The sequence below is a fragment of the Pteropus alecto genome, unplaced genomic scaffold (assembly GCF_000325575.1).
Source record: "Pteropus alecto unplaced genomic scaffold, ASM32557v1 scaffold98, whole genome shotgun sequence".
Lineage (NCBI taxonomy): Eukaryota > Metazoa > Chordata > Mammalia > Chiroptera > Pteropodidae > Pteropus > Pteropus alecto.
This window is the reverse complement of record NW_006443570.1, coordinates 14,073,409-14,090,163: the sequence shown is the minus strand read 5'-3', so window position 1 is coordinate 14,090,163 and position 16,755 is coordinate 14,073,409. Positions and strand designations below refer to the sequence as shown.

The 16,755-nt window shown below is 48.7% G+C and overlaps 1 pseudogene; it reads left to right on the top strand.

The window, feature by feature from the left end:
• Positions 1 to 4,269: 4,269 nt before the first annotated feature.
• LOC112473379 lies at positions 4,270 to 4,388 on the top strand (annotated as a pseudogene).
• Positions 4,389 to 16,755: the final 12,367 nt, after the last annotated feature.

The following is a 16,755-nucleotide window of genomic DNA, read 5'->3' as shown; positions in this document are numbered from 1 at the left end:
GGCGGGGGCGGGGCAGGGGGGCTGAGTGGGAACCTAGGGGCACCTCAAGGAACCTGCACCATCCAGTGATGCTGCAGGCCTCCCTGAAAGTCAGCATTACCACCTCCACTTTCCCAGCTGAGAAAGCTGAGGCAGCCATAGATTAAGGAGATGTTCACAATCACTTTCCAACACGTAAGTTAAACTGGGTGTGTGAGACTCCACAGCCACTGAGCCGGGAGGCCTGCTTGGTTTATCTGGGAAGCTATGAAAAGGGCAGATTCCCACCAGTTTGGCTGGATGGACAGAGCTGGGGTGCAGGAGGGAGTCTGAAGTCTGCTGCTCTTCAGAAAGACAAGAAGGAGGGTGAGAAGCACCAGTACTTTGTTCTCCTGTTAGCCCAGCGTCCACCCTACCCTGAACGTGGCACGCACACAGTAAGTACTGCATTAATGTTTGTGCAAGGGACGAAAAAAGGAAGGAACTGGATGGAGAGGACTTGATGTGGGAAGATGGGAGAGTAAAGAAAAGATCTAGAAGGGAGACAGGGGATGAGGCCTAGAGCAGTCTTTTCAAATTTAGCAAGATCAGACTAAAATACTAATTTCTTATTTTTGTGCATACAGAATATTCTGTACAGAATTGTCAAAGCATTATTCTGATAGACAAAAGGTGAAAACAACCCAAAAGTCCATTGAGTGGTGAATACGCAAAATGTGGCATATCCATATAATGGAATACTATTCACCAATAAAAAGGACTGAACTACTGATATATGCCACAACCTCGAAAATATGCATAATGAAAGAAGCCAGCCACAAAGACCACATATTACATGATTCCATTTATGTGAAGTGTCCAAAACAGGCAAATCTGTTAGAGAGAGTAGACTTGTGATTGCCTGTGGTTGGGGGATAAGGGAATTTGTAGGTGACAGGTAAGGAGTACAGGGTTTCTTTCGGGGGTAATAAAAATGTACTAAAATTAATTGTAGTAATGGTAGCACAACTCCGTGAATATATTAAAAGCATTTGAACTGTACACTTTAAAGGGGTGAATTATATGGTATGTAAATTATATCTCAATAAAGCTGTTAAAACAAAACATGCTGAGTAAAAGAAGCCAGACTCAGAAGACCATCCAGAAGAGGCAAATCTGTAGAGACAAAGTAGATTAGTGGTTGCCTAGGGCTGGGGGGCAAGAAGATTAACTGCAAACACCAGGGATCTTACTAGAATGATAGAAATGCTCCCTAACTGGACTGTGGCGATTGTCGCACAACTTGATAAATTTACTAAAAACCATTGAATAGTATGCATAAAATGGGTGAATTTTATGGTATGTGGATTACACCTCAATAAAGTTGTTTTCTAAAAACACAGATTGCTGGATCCTACCCCCAGAGTTTCTGATTCAGTAGGTCTAGGAGAACTGGAGAATTTTAATTTCTATCAAGTTCTCTGGTGATGCTGATTCTGGCCCACAATGGTAGAACCACTGGCCTAAGGAGATGAAAGGCCAAGACCAAGAAGTGGGTGGGGCCTGTTTAAAAAAAAAAATGAAAGAAATACCACCAGCTCTTCACACCCACTCACCCACTGCTCGAGTGTAACCCAGGTGGATAACCCAAAGGGGCTGTAATGGGTCGCAGATTGCCGGGGGCTCTCTGTGCCGGGCGGACATTTCAACACAGCCGACAGCAACAGAGTTAATTTCAAGTCAGCCTCTCCACCATCAACCGAAATTGGCAGGGTAAATAGGAACCACCGTTTATTTGCCACTTACCTCTGTCTTGTTCCGCTTTAATACTGAGGGGAAACCAGAGTCATTAGGGTCAAAAAAAAATTACAAACATATAGTGTCACTGTGTATTGGTGAAAATGATATTAGAGATTGGGCTGGGGGGTGGGGGCAGCAAAAAAAAATAGAGAAAGAGAGGAGGGAGGGTAGAAAGAGGAAGAAAAACCACCTTGCACCAACAGAGCATGACACAAAATAAAATTAAATAAAGATCTGTTTGGTGGGTGGGGGATCGTTGTTCCAGGAAATGCGGGTGGAGTTTGGGGGAAGGGAGAGTTCTGGAGTTGTTTGGAACGCCAGACCAGGGAGCCGGTACATTCCAATTTCTGTTTTCTGGCCTGATTAGCACAGTTTGGACTGATTCTCCTCTCTGGGTCACCAGGCAACGGGTCCAAGGAGGAGACAAAAGCCAAAAGCAACCATTACCCCTACCTTGGGGTATTTCCCCCACCCCTGTGGTCTTGGAGCTTCCCTCCTCCTCGGGCTTCACGCCCAGAAGGGGCTCCCTTCTTCCACTTGCCCCAGCCCTGACAGCATATTAATTGGAGGCGAGAGGAGGACCACATTTATTACCTCCCCTCCTGCTCCACACTAAATCTTGTGGCAATGCTTCTAAAAGTCAATAAAACGAGAAGGAAGATGCGATAAAATTAAGGTGGAAAGTGCGGTGGTGAGAGGAAATGGGAATCTTCTTTTTAATTTAGCTTTAATTTTAATCTTTTGTCACCTCTCCAAACAGCCAGCGTGCTGCCGCAGCAGGGGGCAACTGGGGGAGGAGCTGGTCTGGCTTTTTAAGGACTTCAGGACCACTGCACACTGGGCAAGGTCTTGCGGGGCCACATCTTGGAGGAACTACAGCTGCGGGGGTGGGGGAAGGGGGAAGAAGCTGCCTCTCAAAATCTTACTCATCCAGAAGGAGGCGCTCCCTTCTTTGTATTCCCAAAGCACACACTGTCCAGACTTGAAGGCTTACTGCAGCTGACTTTGCACTCCCTGAGAGCAGGAAGTGTGTCTCAGTCATCCTAGTCATCTCTTTATTCACAGCACCTGACATATAACAGTAGTAGCAGTTATGACGATGACCACAATGATAGATGATAGTTATTGAGCATCGACTATATTCCAGGCATTGTTTTAAGCACACTTTAAACTTACTGTTTCATTCTGTTCCTTCCATCAACACTACGAGATAGGTATCATTATAATAGCCCCATTTTACAGATGAGGACATTGAGGACAGGGAAGTGAAGCCCCTTGCTTGTAGGTAGGGGGAATGCTATGAATGAAATAGATCATGGGGTCATTCTCATTTACTGAGTGGATGAATTAATGAATAAATGAAAATTACATAAGAATACTAACACGTGACAAGTATGCAAGTTCCAGGGGTCCTATGGTGAGCCCCTACTCAGTCCATGAATGCTGGGGGTACCAAGCAATGCAGAGGTAGAAGTAGCTGACCTCAGAGCTCTGTGGAGCTAAGGCTTCTTGTGTTGGTGGGAAAGCTCCTGAGATCAGGCCAACAGTCGCTGTCACGTGATTTCTCTCCCATTTTTAGGAAGGGTGAAAAAACCCCTCATCGCCATCAAGCCAGATGTTCTCTCCACAATGGCCCAACCAAGGGACAGAGGCACTGTGGCTCCAGTTGTAACCTTCCCAAGAACAAGGCCCCCGAAGCAGTGGCATTATTGATCCTCCCTCACCCTGGCACTGGCCAGATGTCCAGAAGGTCTGTAGCAGGACCCAACTTGGCCTGTCAGAGGAAGTTGAAGTTCAAAACTGAAAGTTTAAAGGGTACTAGATACTGCCAAGTGCAGTTCCGCAATTTCCACATGAAGAAAGTCAATTTCAAAGAGAAAATGCACTTCCCTCAGGTCACACAGGCGGTCCCTGCTCCATAACCTAGAGATTTGCTCTCTTTCTATTTGATGGGAGCCCCAGAGTCAATATTCTTCAACTTTCTAAGTGGGCTTGTGTCTTAGACCTTGGCGATAGCCCTCCAGGAGGCAGGCAAAAGAGAGGGGCTGTTTCCTCTACATACAGATGGGAAAACGGAGGCTCAGAACTGTCGAAATGTCTCTAAGACCACGTAACAACTCAGCATTGGGCTCTAGTTGTGCCCGATGAAGGATCTGGCTGTTGTCTCATCTCAACTGAGTGTGAAAAAGAAAAAACATGTTTTCTGAAGATACTTTCCTCCATGAAGCTCAGATTCTGAAGCAGCCCTGCCCCCTTCCATGCCACACCTCCCAATCCACAGGGGCCGGCTGGGCAACCCTGCCCATCTTGGTATCGCCCTCCTGTGGTCCTAAAAATCCTCCACCTCTCCAAGGAGGAGGTGAGAAAGGATGGACTTCTTTCCTAGTGAGTTTCCTTTTGTCCAAAGTATTGTTTCCCTCATTAAAAAAAAAAAAAAAATCAGTCTCAAAGACTATTTAATGGTATAGAGAAGTGTATATGAAATATTTGTAAGTTAAAAAAAAGTTACCAGTCTATGGTCATGCTACCCTGAACAAGCCCGATCCCGTCTGATCTTGAAATCTAAGCAGGGTTGGGCCTGGTTAGTACTAGGATGGGAGACCACCAAGGAAGACCAGGTGCTGTAGGCGTAAAAAAAAAAAAAAAATGTTACCAAATACCGTGCAGAACATAATTCTAATTATGTTTTGTTTTAAATATAGCTTATGGCTATATTTATGTACACATAGAACAGATGGATAGATACCAAAATATTTAGAGTAGTTTTTACTTCCTTAATATTTCTGTATTTTCCAAATTTTCTGCTGGGAACACATGTCCTTTTGTAATTAGAGAAAAGGAAATTATAAATGAATTTTTAAATTCTGCCTTATTAGGTTCGATTTTTTAAAAATATTGATAACCCTCTAGCTTGCTGGCTCTGCGGTCTCATAAGCAGCAGCCAAGAATAGTTCACACGTGAGCGTGTGTGTGTGTGCCGGGGGCTCCCAACTCTCCCACCCTCTCCCAGTGACTGCTGTTCATCATAACCAGGACAATTAACCATCCCCTTATTATTCACACGTCATGATTACTAATCACCCTTATTAATATCCATGCTTTGCAAAACCAGGAGGCAGCTTGGCTCAGATGCTTAGAACTCCACAGGAATCCAATCCTGACCCCAGGCACATCCCTTCCTGCTCTGTGCCTTCACCTCCTCCTGGATTGGGAAGATCTGTCCCTTCCTTGTCCCTCCACAGTGATGGATGCCCTCTGCTTCCCTCTTGTGCCACCTCATAAGAGGCCCCCAGAGGGCCATCTAACTTTTCAACTGAATTCACCACCTGAACCGCCAACCTCCCTTCCACTGGGACTGGAATAAGGGTCTCTTCCTGTAGTTGATCCCTTTTTTCAAATTAACCATTTTATTCATAAAATGTATGTTTTGCCCTAAACAGACATATCATGGCTAAAGACTGAACTTTATGGTTATGCCATTTAACCATGTTCAGTCTCTAAATCTTGTTACCTGTTTGGGGAAATACATTAGCAGTTTTGTGTTAAGCCAGCTATTGATGACATTGGCCATTTGGCTGATATTAAATTCCTCGGCTAATGTTTGAGGCAGATTTACACTCTGGATCAAGTCAGCCCTTGGTTTTTGACGTGCTGGTGGCTCTAGTAATACTGAGGATGAGCGTGCTGTATGTCGGTGAAGTGAGTTGGGGCTGAGCATCGCCTGCACACACAGAATTTACACTGCACTAATGTGCCGGCTCCCAAAGGGGTCGCTGTAACCTCCTCTGGGTGGAGATGAATCCAGATCCTTCTCAAGAGGTGGTGGCCACCCATCTCTGCCCTGATTATACTCTGGGTCAAGATTCCAAGCACTGAGCAGCACCCAACCCTGGCTGAGAGGCAGAGCCCCAGGTGCCACTCCTGGACACACTCACGAATGTACTAGAGATGACGATGACAATGGAAGCAATTTGAACAAAATAGTTACAGCAGTTGCATTTATTACAGTAAGAAATTAGACACCCTCACATGCACAACAGTGAGGGAGTAACCAAAGTGACAAGCCATCAGCATGACAGGACACTATGTGGCCATTACAATGACAAGACTGGGCTCTGCCATCCTTAAAATGTGTCCGTGAGTGGATGTCAGGTGAAAGCAGGAAACGCAAGCAGGAGAGATGCTGCCCCAGAGGAAGAGCCCTGCACCAGTGCAGGGAAGGACCGTGTTCAAATCTGGATGTGGCCGTTAATGCTGTACACGTGCCTCGGCCCTTCATTTGTAAAGAGATCACCGCCTGCTCCCAATGTTGTGGGAGGACTAAGTCAGGTCACCGTGCTCAGGACCTGTAAGGTCCTCAGTAACAAAAATGCCCCTGAAGGCAGTAAAAATCCAGAAAATACTGATTGGAATGTGAATGTTTAGAAATTAAAGTTTTTTAGATTTTTTTTGGAGTTAAGTCCATTTAAGAAAAAAAACAGGGTGTGGTTTGGGAGGAGGGGCTCTGGAGCCTTGAAGATTCCTCCTGGAGGATAGGTGGCCCATCAAGGGCTGGCTAGGTTCTGGAAGAATGAAGGGAGAAAGAAATGTAGGCTCTTCATCTTTGGGGGGCCAGTCCCCCAAAGAAGACCAAAGCCACACTAGTAACCGGACATGAGAAATCTAAAATCGGAAGGAAGAAAATCATCCCCATCCATTCTGTGCAGCTCACAGGAAGCACAGAGGAGCCCAAGGAGCCACATGGGGTTTTTCTCGTTAAGACAGAGGAGGAAAGAGAGGCAGAGAGAGCCAAAGCAGGGCGGGGAATGGGCCCACCCTGTCTTCTCCCTTAGCCCGCGTTCTTGCCTCCTGCCTGCTGTCAGTTAGGGACAGGCGCTGCCAGCCTGCTCCCGGAACAAGAAAATAAAATAAGCTGCTCTGCCAGCTAGCCGCCGCCGCCTCCCCTCTCTCCTCTTACCCCCTCTCCTCCTCTCTCTCTCTCTTCCATCTCTGCTGCCCAAACACCATCTCCTTCCTTCGGTGTCCAAAAAGAAGAGGCTTGTGAGCCTGGTTTAATACAAGTGACTAGACATAAGTATTTCTGGCAGAGAACAGGATCCTCCCCCATGCGTATCTGCCTTGAGGGACCCAAGGATGAACCATGGCCCCAGACACCTGCAGCACAGGCCATCCCTCCTTATTACCTGAGGACAGTTTGGGGACCACCTGTCCCCCACCAATCTTCCCACACCACCTTCTTTCTCTGAGAAGTGAGAATAGGGTTACAACACAATGCGAAGCTGAGGGAGAGGATGAAGAAAGGAATGGAATGTTCTTTATATAAGAACATATTTTTTTCACTGTCATTCTTTGAGCCTGTCATTCTAGAGGGGAAGGAAAATGGAGGTGGGCCACTCTGAGGGAACAGAGCAAATCCAGAGATTTGAAAGAACATTTTAGTAAGTGTGCAAATAATTCAGCCTCCTACTCTCTTCCCAGTGCATTCTGCTTTTGCTTGAATAATCCAGGAATTTGGGACAATTCCCTTTCAGTTTTATCTCACTCACCCTTTGCTCTAGGAAAGCAGCCTATTTGCAGTTTCGTGGATGTGCGCCCAGCCTTCCCACCTCCAGGCCTTTGCCCATGCCGTTCCTTCCATCAGGTCTTTCTTCCCTTCTCCACCTGTCAGTCAGCTGGAGCCACCTGAGAAACCTAGTTTAATATCACTCCCTCTTTCATGAGGCCTTTTTGGAATCCCCCAGCCAAAAAAAGCTCTTTTTCTTCTCAGCTATTTTAGAAAGGAAACAGACTCTGGGATTTCCTGCTCACACCCTATCCCCTAACTGTCATTTTGTTCATTCCCATGATGCCTTTCACCTAATCAATCTATCAATGAACTAAGCAATTGGGGCAGGAAGAAGGGAGGCCACAAAATTGCCCAAATCCCAGTTAACGGACCCTATTGATGAAGCTTGGACTCATAGTCTGAGGCACCTCACATAGTTATCCTATGAAAGTCGCATATCCACACCACGGAGTAGGTTCTATTACATCCCATCTTGCCTGGCACACCCCCAGCTAGTAGAGGATTGGAACCTGGGCTGGCTGACCCCAACACCCATGCTCTTCCCACTCTACCACACTGCCTCCCATAGCTAGCTCTCCTCATGGGGGAGAGATCCTAATTCTCCCCGATGGGAGATTCCCCTCCTAGTCCTTTGCTTTTACAGCCCCTGTCCAAGGTGAACTCTGGCTGGCTCTACCACTCAGCCACCTAGTTAGGCAGGAAAGGTGGTTGGGGAGCCCCCAGGCACTAATGAGCACTAATGGAGGTGACCAGGGAGGTACAGACATCAAAAACCTCTGGGATAGAGCCCCACTGTATTATTTTTCCCTACGTTGTTCTTTTTTTGAGAAGGTGGTGGAGGAGAGAGAGGTTCACAGGGAAGATGATGCTCATAGAGGGGAGAGAGGACCCTCTGACCTTGGCAGACAGCCCTGCCCAGCTCCCAGCCCAGAGTTAGGGTGTGGAGAAGGGTTAATCTCCACCGTTTCTGAGATTTATTTCTTGACTTCCCCAGGCCTTTGGAGAAATGCTGCAGTTCTCGGCCTGGCCCTCAATTCCACACCTCTGCCAGGGCCTCAGTTCCGGTCACAAGGCCCCAGGAATAGACGCACTCACATGAACTGCCAGGCCACCACACACGCATCTGACAAGTTACTTGAGCTCAGGCCACCTGCAGGATAGATAAAGCACAGATGCTGGGGTCTCCGATACACACAAACATATACACACACTTTAAATTGACCCTTCCCCATGCATTATCTTAATTGGTTTAAACCTCACAACAGGGTCCTATGAGGTGAGCAGGGCAGACGTTATGAACCCATTTCTTAGATGAGGAACCCAAGGTTCAAGGAGGTGAGCAATTTACTCAAGGTCACACTCTCCAGAGCTAGTGATCATAATAACACTGACAAAACCCACAGCAGTTCACATTGATTCAACGCCAGGCCCAGTGCTAAGCACTTTCCATGCATCTAACATCCACAATAGTCCCATGAGGAGTTATTATCCCATTATTGTCCCATTTTACAGATGATGAAACAGGGACTTAGAGATGTTAGGCGATTTGGGGAAGCCACTTGGAGTCCAGCCCCAAGCAGCCTGACTCCATGAACCTTCCCCCGGGGGTGGGGACCTTGTCTGTTGGGTCCCCTGAGTCCCCAGTACCTAACAGTGTCTGGCCCACATAAGGTGCTCGCTAAACATTTGCAGAATCTCTGTTGACTGCGTAAGTCTGATCCCACTGCCCCTGTCCTTGACTTACTCCTCCCCTGACTATTCCTGCCCTTCTCTCTCCTCACTCCTGTGTCTCCAGCCAACCATTTGACACCTCTTCCCTGGAAGTTCAGGGTCACAGATCCCCAGATCCCCCAAGGAGGCTAGAAAGTCAATTCACCAACTCACCCCCAACACCTATCTGCAGTCGAGGATTTGCGATTTGTCCCAATGGTTCCCCCTTGCCTCAGTTTCCCCACCTGTACCAGATATAATGGAGGTGGGAAAGCAGCCTGCTGGGAAAGAGGCCTGGAGTAGGTCTGCTCCTCTACTTCTTTCTACCCCAAGGGGGTTCTAAGGGATCTAGAGACAAAGGGGAACCTTTCTCTGCCACCTCCAGAAAGGTTCCCCTTTCTCTCTAGATCCCTTAGAACCCCAGACATACAGAGAGGGGCCTGCAGGGAGTGAGACGCAGGACAGGTGTGTGGTGTGGCCCTGCTTTTCTAAACAGGGAAAATGCTGAAATATGAGGGTGGGGCTCTCTCCATGATGGTCCCCCATAGGGTGAGGTTTCAAAGGCCCCCTTTGGAACACTGACAACTCTAGCTGCCTCCACCCCCAGGCCTTAATCAGTCAACAGCATAGAATTTACTGGGCCTGCAGGCAGGAAAGAGATTCAAGATGCCACGTCTGCAAACCGAAAGAACAAGAGAGACGCCTCATGTCGGCATACCGAGCATCTCTGTGTGCACGATCTCGTTTGAGCTTCCCAACTACTCTGAGAATTATCTCCATTTCACGGAGAATGAGGCAGGGGTCTGGGTGACTTGCTCACAGTCACATGGCTAGGACACAGCTAAACAAAAACAAGAATCCAAAGCTTTTTGGGTCCTGTTCCTACATCTGGCCCTCAGAGCAAAGCTGTTCCCTCACAGACAGCTCCCAAGGCTTCCTTTAATAGCTGGAGGCATTCCACATACTCCCCTCCCCAGCCTCTTACCTGCCCAGGGGTCCAAAGGCAAGTAAATGGACAAGCCCCACCTCCAAGTGGGCCCTGGGATTAGAACCCCCGACTTCAATGGTCAATGAGAGGACAGCCTTCCCCATGCCCTCAGCTGGCTCAGGGTCACCCACACACTGCTGGGCGGTTCTGCCCTCACACCCGTACCTCCACTCAAACACAGCTCCTTTGGTCTCTCTGTCCCTCCTCTGCTACCATTTCAGCCCCCACTACTTGGAACTCCATGGATGACCAGGAGTCGCAAGTGGGAGGAACAGTGCTCCTGACCTCCAGCCTGACCTCTGCCACCTCCAGTGCCTCCTCGCCTAGTCCTAGGCCAAGGTGTCAAGTCCAGTGAGGCTGGCTTCTCCTCAAAGTCATTCCCACCCGACCCTCTTGACTACTGTACAACCAGATGCTCAAATGATTGAGCAATATCAGGGCGCCACCTAGTGTACCTGGCAGGCACACCAGCCCCTGCCTGGCCCTGCCATCCATGTCCAGCCACTTTGTCTGGGGCAGGGCCTCTCATGGAGCTGGGGGGTGAAAATGAGGTAGGATCTCTAGCCTGGGACTCATATTTACAAAGGGTCTCAAATCCAGACTGCTGATGTTATGTCCAGATGACACTATTCCTCCAGCCACAGAGAGGTCCCAGAATCCCGTGAGAACAGTCCCTCATAATTTGAAAGCTTTGACCTATCACAAGGACAGTACCGCCTGCAGAACCTTGACTTACTAATTATTTGTGAGGCTTAAAATGAGCTTTCGAATAGCCTAATCACATTACATTATTTTATGTTCACTGGTAAAAAGGAAACTTCCCAAATTAGCCCCAATTTTGATAAGCCCTCTTTGGCAAGTCCATTTTTAACAAGAGCCTCAAATAATAAAATGTGGCTAAGGCATCATTAGACATCCAAGAAGCCCCACCCCGCGTACAGGGACTGTATTTGTTTCGTGGTTTTCTCCCTCCCTCCCTGTCTCTCTGTTCCTTTCTCTATCCTTGACCTGGCAGGCAGCGTGATGAAGTCAAACAAGCACTGAGCACAGGCAGGGAGGCCAGGCAAATCTGGGTTTGAATCCTTTCTCTGTACCAGCCGTGTGACCTTGAAAAATCCACCTAAGCTTTCTGAGCCTTACTATTCTCATCTGTAAAATGGGGTTGTAACAAGCATCATGTGAGGTAACACGTGACACCCGCAAAGAGTCAGCCACTAACCAGAGGCTCCACAACTGCCAGTCTCATTCTCTCCCTCAGGGCCTCTGTGGTGGCATCTGCTTCCACAGCACCTCGAGCTGGGTCTCTATCGTTCTCATGGTCTAAGAGCACTGGTCACACTGTATCTCGCCTGTCCATTTTCTATGGCTATGTCCATCTCCTCTCAACCTGGAGGCCCTGTTCCTCTCTCAAAGCCCAGCCCAGTGCTGAGCAATGGCAAAGGTGTATCAGCCAGGAGCTGAACTAAATATCCCAGGCCAAACGACCACACCCTGCTAGGAGAGCCCATTCTCCAGGCTGGGCTGGCCCACCCCAGGTTTGTAGCCCTGTCAAAATGACCATTTTCTCTCTCAGAGCCTCAGTTTCCCCTCTGTAAAATGGTATTGAAGCTCTTGATTTGCACAGTTGTTATAGGGATTAAAGAGGGGACAGTTTTTAAGGCTCTTGTACAGGGTGTAACACACAGTAGGCCCTCGAGAAACAGAATTCATTATTATGGTAGCTCAAGAGTCCCAATGGGTGTTGAAAGCCATGTCGAAGGAAGACAGGAAGAACAGTATTATTGAAATTATGCAACTTCGACAAAGACATTGGGGCAGGGAGGCAGAAGGCAAGATGGGGAGGGTGGGAGATGGTTAAAATTGGCAAAAATTAAAACCCAGTCAGATCTCAGTCAACAACTTATTTAAGAGTGAGGCAAGGTATCTGGTTGGGGAACCTCTCTTTCCTCCAGAGTGGGGATGGGGAACAGGCCAAGCGGGGTAGAGGATGAGGGGGCGAACAGCCTCTTTATTAACACAATTATTTTATTTGCCGAAAGGTAATCATCCTAAGTGAGGTCAACGGAGCTGGCAAGGAAGGCCCTGCAGGCGGCCTACCCACGTTGCCATAGCGACAGAGCCCCGATCACTTCCAGTAGCAGCAAGGGTTGGAGGCTCTTGAGAAAGGAGACCCACAGATCTCTCTTCTTCCCCTAGAGAAGGGCTGAACAAGACCTGTGGGTGTTTGAATTCCCCCTCCCAGCTCCAAGTGACAGACCAAGGGTCCCTGGGGGAACGTCCCAGCCCAAGTCTGCGGTGGGGTCTGTCATAGGGGATAGGAGTGTTTGCACCCAATCTTCTTATTTCATCCCACAATAACCCTGCAAAGAAAGGACTAAGCAGCTGGTGACCCTTTTGTAGAAAGCTGTGGCTCAGAGGGGCTAGTACTCTGTCCACAGACACAGCACTTGAGGAGTTGAGGGCTGGAGTCTGAAGCCTGAGGCACCATTCTCAGTTACCTCAAAGCTAGAGACTGTGACAATGACAGGGATGGACTAGACCAGGGTCTCGATTCATCAGAAAAACTGGTGTGGAGGAAAAACTGGTAACCTAAAAGTCAGAGGGGCCTGGATTTGTGTCCCAACTTCTACCCACCAGGCCTCGTCACTCTCAGCAAATCTGCTCCAATCCTCAGTTTATACAATGCAGTCTGTACCAGTGACTTGCCAGCCTCTGCATGATTAAGCAATGACCAAGACATGTTTCTCCATCTGTAAAATGGGCCACCGAAGCCTTGCTCTGGGGACCCAGGATGTCAGTGATGACTGGTCAACTTGCAAACATAAGAAGCTAGCTCTATATTTTCACCCAAATCTCAAAGGGTGTTAGCTCTGCAGAGAAGAGAACACTCTCCTCCCCGCCCCAAATCCTCCAACCCTGAAGTCTACAGACAGGCCCAAGGAGGAGTGTGGCCAATGCTGGGGGTCCATTTCGCTTGCGCCCACAGCATCTCTCACCCTCTGGTGAGAGAGTGTGACACAGCCACAAGGGACAACTATGTAACAGGAGGGAATTCCAACAGGAGTTGGGGAGGGACGACAGATGCGACTGGGAACATCGGGGGAGGCTTCGGGAGGTGGTGAGACTTAAGCTGGGTCTCCTGGAAGGTGGACATGGTGATGGGAGAAGAGAAGGCGTTTCAGACACTGGAAACTGCTTCAATAAAAGCCTCAGACCGTCAGGTGCTGAGGGAGTTTGAAAGGGTGGGGGGACTGAGAGCAAAGGGACTTCAAGAGGCCCAAGAGGAAGTAGGAGCCAGAGTAGGGCAAATTGTAGATAGCTTTGACCATGAAGCTAGAAAGTGTGCACTTTCTCCTGAAGGCAACAGGAGCCATTGAAGGTTTCTGAGCAGGGGCAGGATATGATCTCCTTTGCATTTTAGGCATATTGTTTATAGAGAGAGCGGAGGTGAGAAGGCTATTAGAGCCACCTCCTCCCAGCACACTGTGAATAACAGCAACACCTCAAGATCTGGCTAGAGACCCCACAAGCCCGTTTTTACCATGCACACCAGGCCTCGAGCTGTGTGGTTCCCAGTCTGATGCAGGTGGCAAGGAAGGCAAAGGTCTGGGCTCTGGTTCCCACGCCAACCCCCTTGCAGTCATGGCCCTCGTATTGATTAAAAAGATATGCCTACAGCCATGCAACCCTGAACGTGCCCATGCAACCCTGAACGTGCCAATCTCATCTGATCTCAGAAGCTAAGCAGTGTCGGGCCTGGTTAGTACTTGGATGGGCGACCACCTAAGAAGACCAGGTGCTGTAGGCGTAAAAAATTAAATTAAATTAAAAGGTATACGAGTGCCCTGAAAAAGTGAGGGGGGTGGTCTCTGGAAGGGAGGGGAAGAGAGAGTGGGGAGGGAGCCCCATTTAATGAGGTTCTGCTCAGCTACCAGCCCTTTACTGAGGTCCTAGTGACCTTGGGGACAAGTGCCCTGAAGTAATTATCCCTATTCCACAAGATGGAAACCAAGATGACATGGTTAGGAACAGCCCAGGGTCCCCAGAGCTGGGACACAAGCCCAAGTGTGTGTCTGACCCCAAAACTCCTCTTTTTTTTAGCAGGAAGGGACACTGAGGCCTCAAGGAAGCAATGCCCCTTCTTCCAAGAGGAGGACCACTCTGACTCAGATACCACAGGAGGCATTCTAGAGGCCCTGTCCCCCTCCTGCATCCCCTCCTAGCAGTCCTCTCGACCAGCCACATTGGAATCCCAGCCTCCTATGACACAAACACTCACACAAGCTCATGTTTTGAGAGTTCTGGTGTTTCTAAGACAGTCACGAAAATAGCAGTTCATCTAACTTCCCATTTTAGATGCAAGAACCTCATCTGAGGCTGGCAATCTGAGTCTCCATGTCTTTTGCTAGATGACATTAAGCCAAGGCTGGAGATAGTAAGGGGGCTGCTCAGGATGGGGTCCGTGTCCCATTGCCATAGAGGACCCAAGGTGGGAGACCTGGAAGTCAGGAAAACTTAAGGAAAGGGTGGGTGGTGGAAGGGAGAGTTCTTGAGAGGTCACTTCTTCCTCTTGGCTAATCACAGAGACCCCTCAGTGTGGGCTCCTCAAGGATGACAAGGACAGCAGGTCTGAGGAAGGCTAGTTTCACACAGCTGGACCTGGCAGCAACTCCAACTCAAGCCTCAGTTTTAATCAATGGAGCAAGGACTTGGCCACAGTCAGCAGCAAAGATTAGCAGAGGCCTGAGAGGGAAGGAAGAGGGGGGTGTCTGGCCAAGGAAGGGTGTGCATGGGATTTACCCTGGGTCAGAGCAGGAGCTTTCAGAGCCCTTTCCCACAAGGCATGGAGATGGGAGTCAGACTGAGCCAGGGGACAAATCCAACCCACTGAAGCTCAACTAGACCCAAAAACTCAGCCTCCAATCTCCTCTTCCCCAATCGCAATGAGCCTCAAGTGCAACACCAAGGAGAACTTACCAACCAGTGAGACCCCAGGATGGCTGAGCATGGGCAGCTCAAGGTGTTCATGCCATCCTTACTTGGGGATGGGAGGGGGGGGTCTCAGCACAGGAGCTGTGGTGCCCCCATTCTCCCCTTCAGACCAGGCTGTACAGAGGGATGGACCAAATAGGTCACATCCTCACCCCTCAAGTGCACTGGAAGAGAGTGAAAAGAAGGAGGGGACAAATGGTATCAGCTGCCTAGCATAACTTATTAGTATCCAGGCAAGATTAATCAAGCCCAGAAACCTCGAGCAGACCCCTAATTAGTTGCCACTGATAACTATATTTGTCATGCTCTCCAATTATTCCACTGTAAATTTCAGAGTTTAATTGCACCTTGTTCTTCATTGAAGTGTCACTGTTTGCACACGCTCTCCTAATTCTTTAGCAAATTTGACAAAATTCAGCATTAAATATAGATTATCTTTAGATTTCCATAATTAACACAACCAAACTGTCTCAGGCCTAAATATTTCTCCCAGCGCCATAAATCTGGCCTGTCCCCAGAACCCAGAGAGCTGCTCCCAGCTCCCCGGCAGAGGCCTTGGGGAGAACACGCATGCACAACCATAAGCTTAAACAACACTCCTGTGCAGAGCTGGGATAGGGGTAGCAGGCAAGGCTTCATTGAGGCCACACAGCCAGAAACCAACCCACCCCCAAATTTGTAGGAGGCCCCATCGAGGCTGCTCCCTGAGGCATCTCAGCCATGTCCTGGGGCTTTGAAGCCCAGTCCACAGCACCACGACCGACCTCCAGTCCTGGCAAGTAGGCTAGAGGTAAGTGGCCTGGCCTACGGTGAGGCCACAAGCCACTTCACCCCATGAAGGCCAAAGGGCCCCTGTTTGTGACTTTTTTCCCTATTAAGGCTCACCTTGATGTATGACATTATGCTAGGAACATGGCCCAGGCAGACAGGCGTGCCCTCCATGCCACACCCTCTCCCTGGCACCTTTGCTGCCCAATCTTCTCACCTAACACACTCTCTCCAGACTCACAGGTGACTATATGTCCATTCAACTCTAAAAACAGCCAGCTGGGGCTCTTAGTTTGGACTAAGGCAATGGGAGGGAGTTCATGACCCTCCATCCCATCATCGGGCTGCAAATCTTTTCCACCAGCCCCCAAAACCCCAAATCTAACACCCCAACAAAGCCAGCAAGGTGTCCACTTTGAAGATGACAAAGAGGCAGCAGAGGTAGTATGGAAATGACATAGAAGTTGTGTCCCTCCAGATCTCCACCTAGCCCTTGGCCCTTGTTAAGAGAACTGTATCTTGTATTTAACACAAATCAAGGCCCTTCCAGAGTTCAACTGCAAGCCCAGCTCCCACCCTGCACTGCATCCATGCAAACACACACACAAACACACACACACACACACACATACTTAAAATGTACACATATATACAGAGACAAATAGACACAGATAGAGACATACACACACACACACACTCACACACACACACACATACTTAAAATGTACACACATATACAGAGACAAATAGACACAGATAGAGACACACCACTGACACCCATGGACAAACAGACACATGCAATCAGAGCCTGACATAAATACAAACACACAGACATAGAAATACACACCCCTCTGTCCAAACCCTATAGGAGATGGGGGCAGCCAGACAGGGAAATGCTCACTCCCAAGAAATCAGTGGCATATCCAGACTCTTGCCACACTGAAGGGCCAGAGTGGGCTGGGGGCTCTGGCAG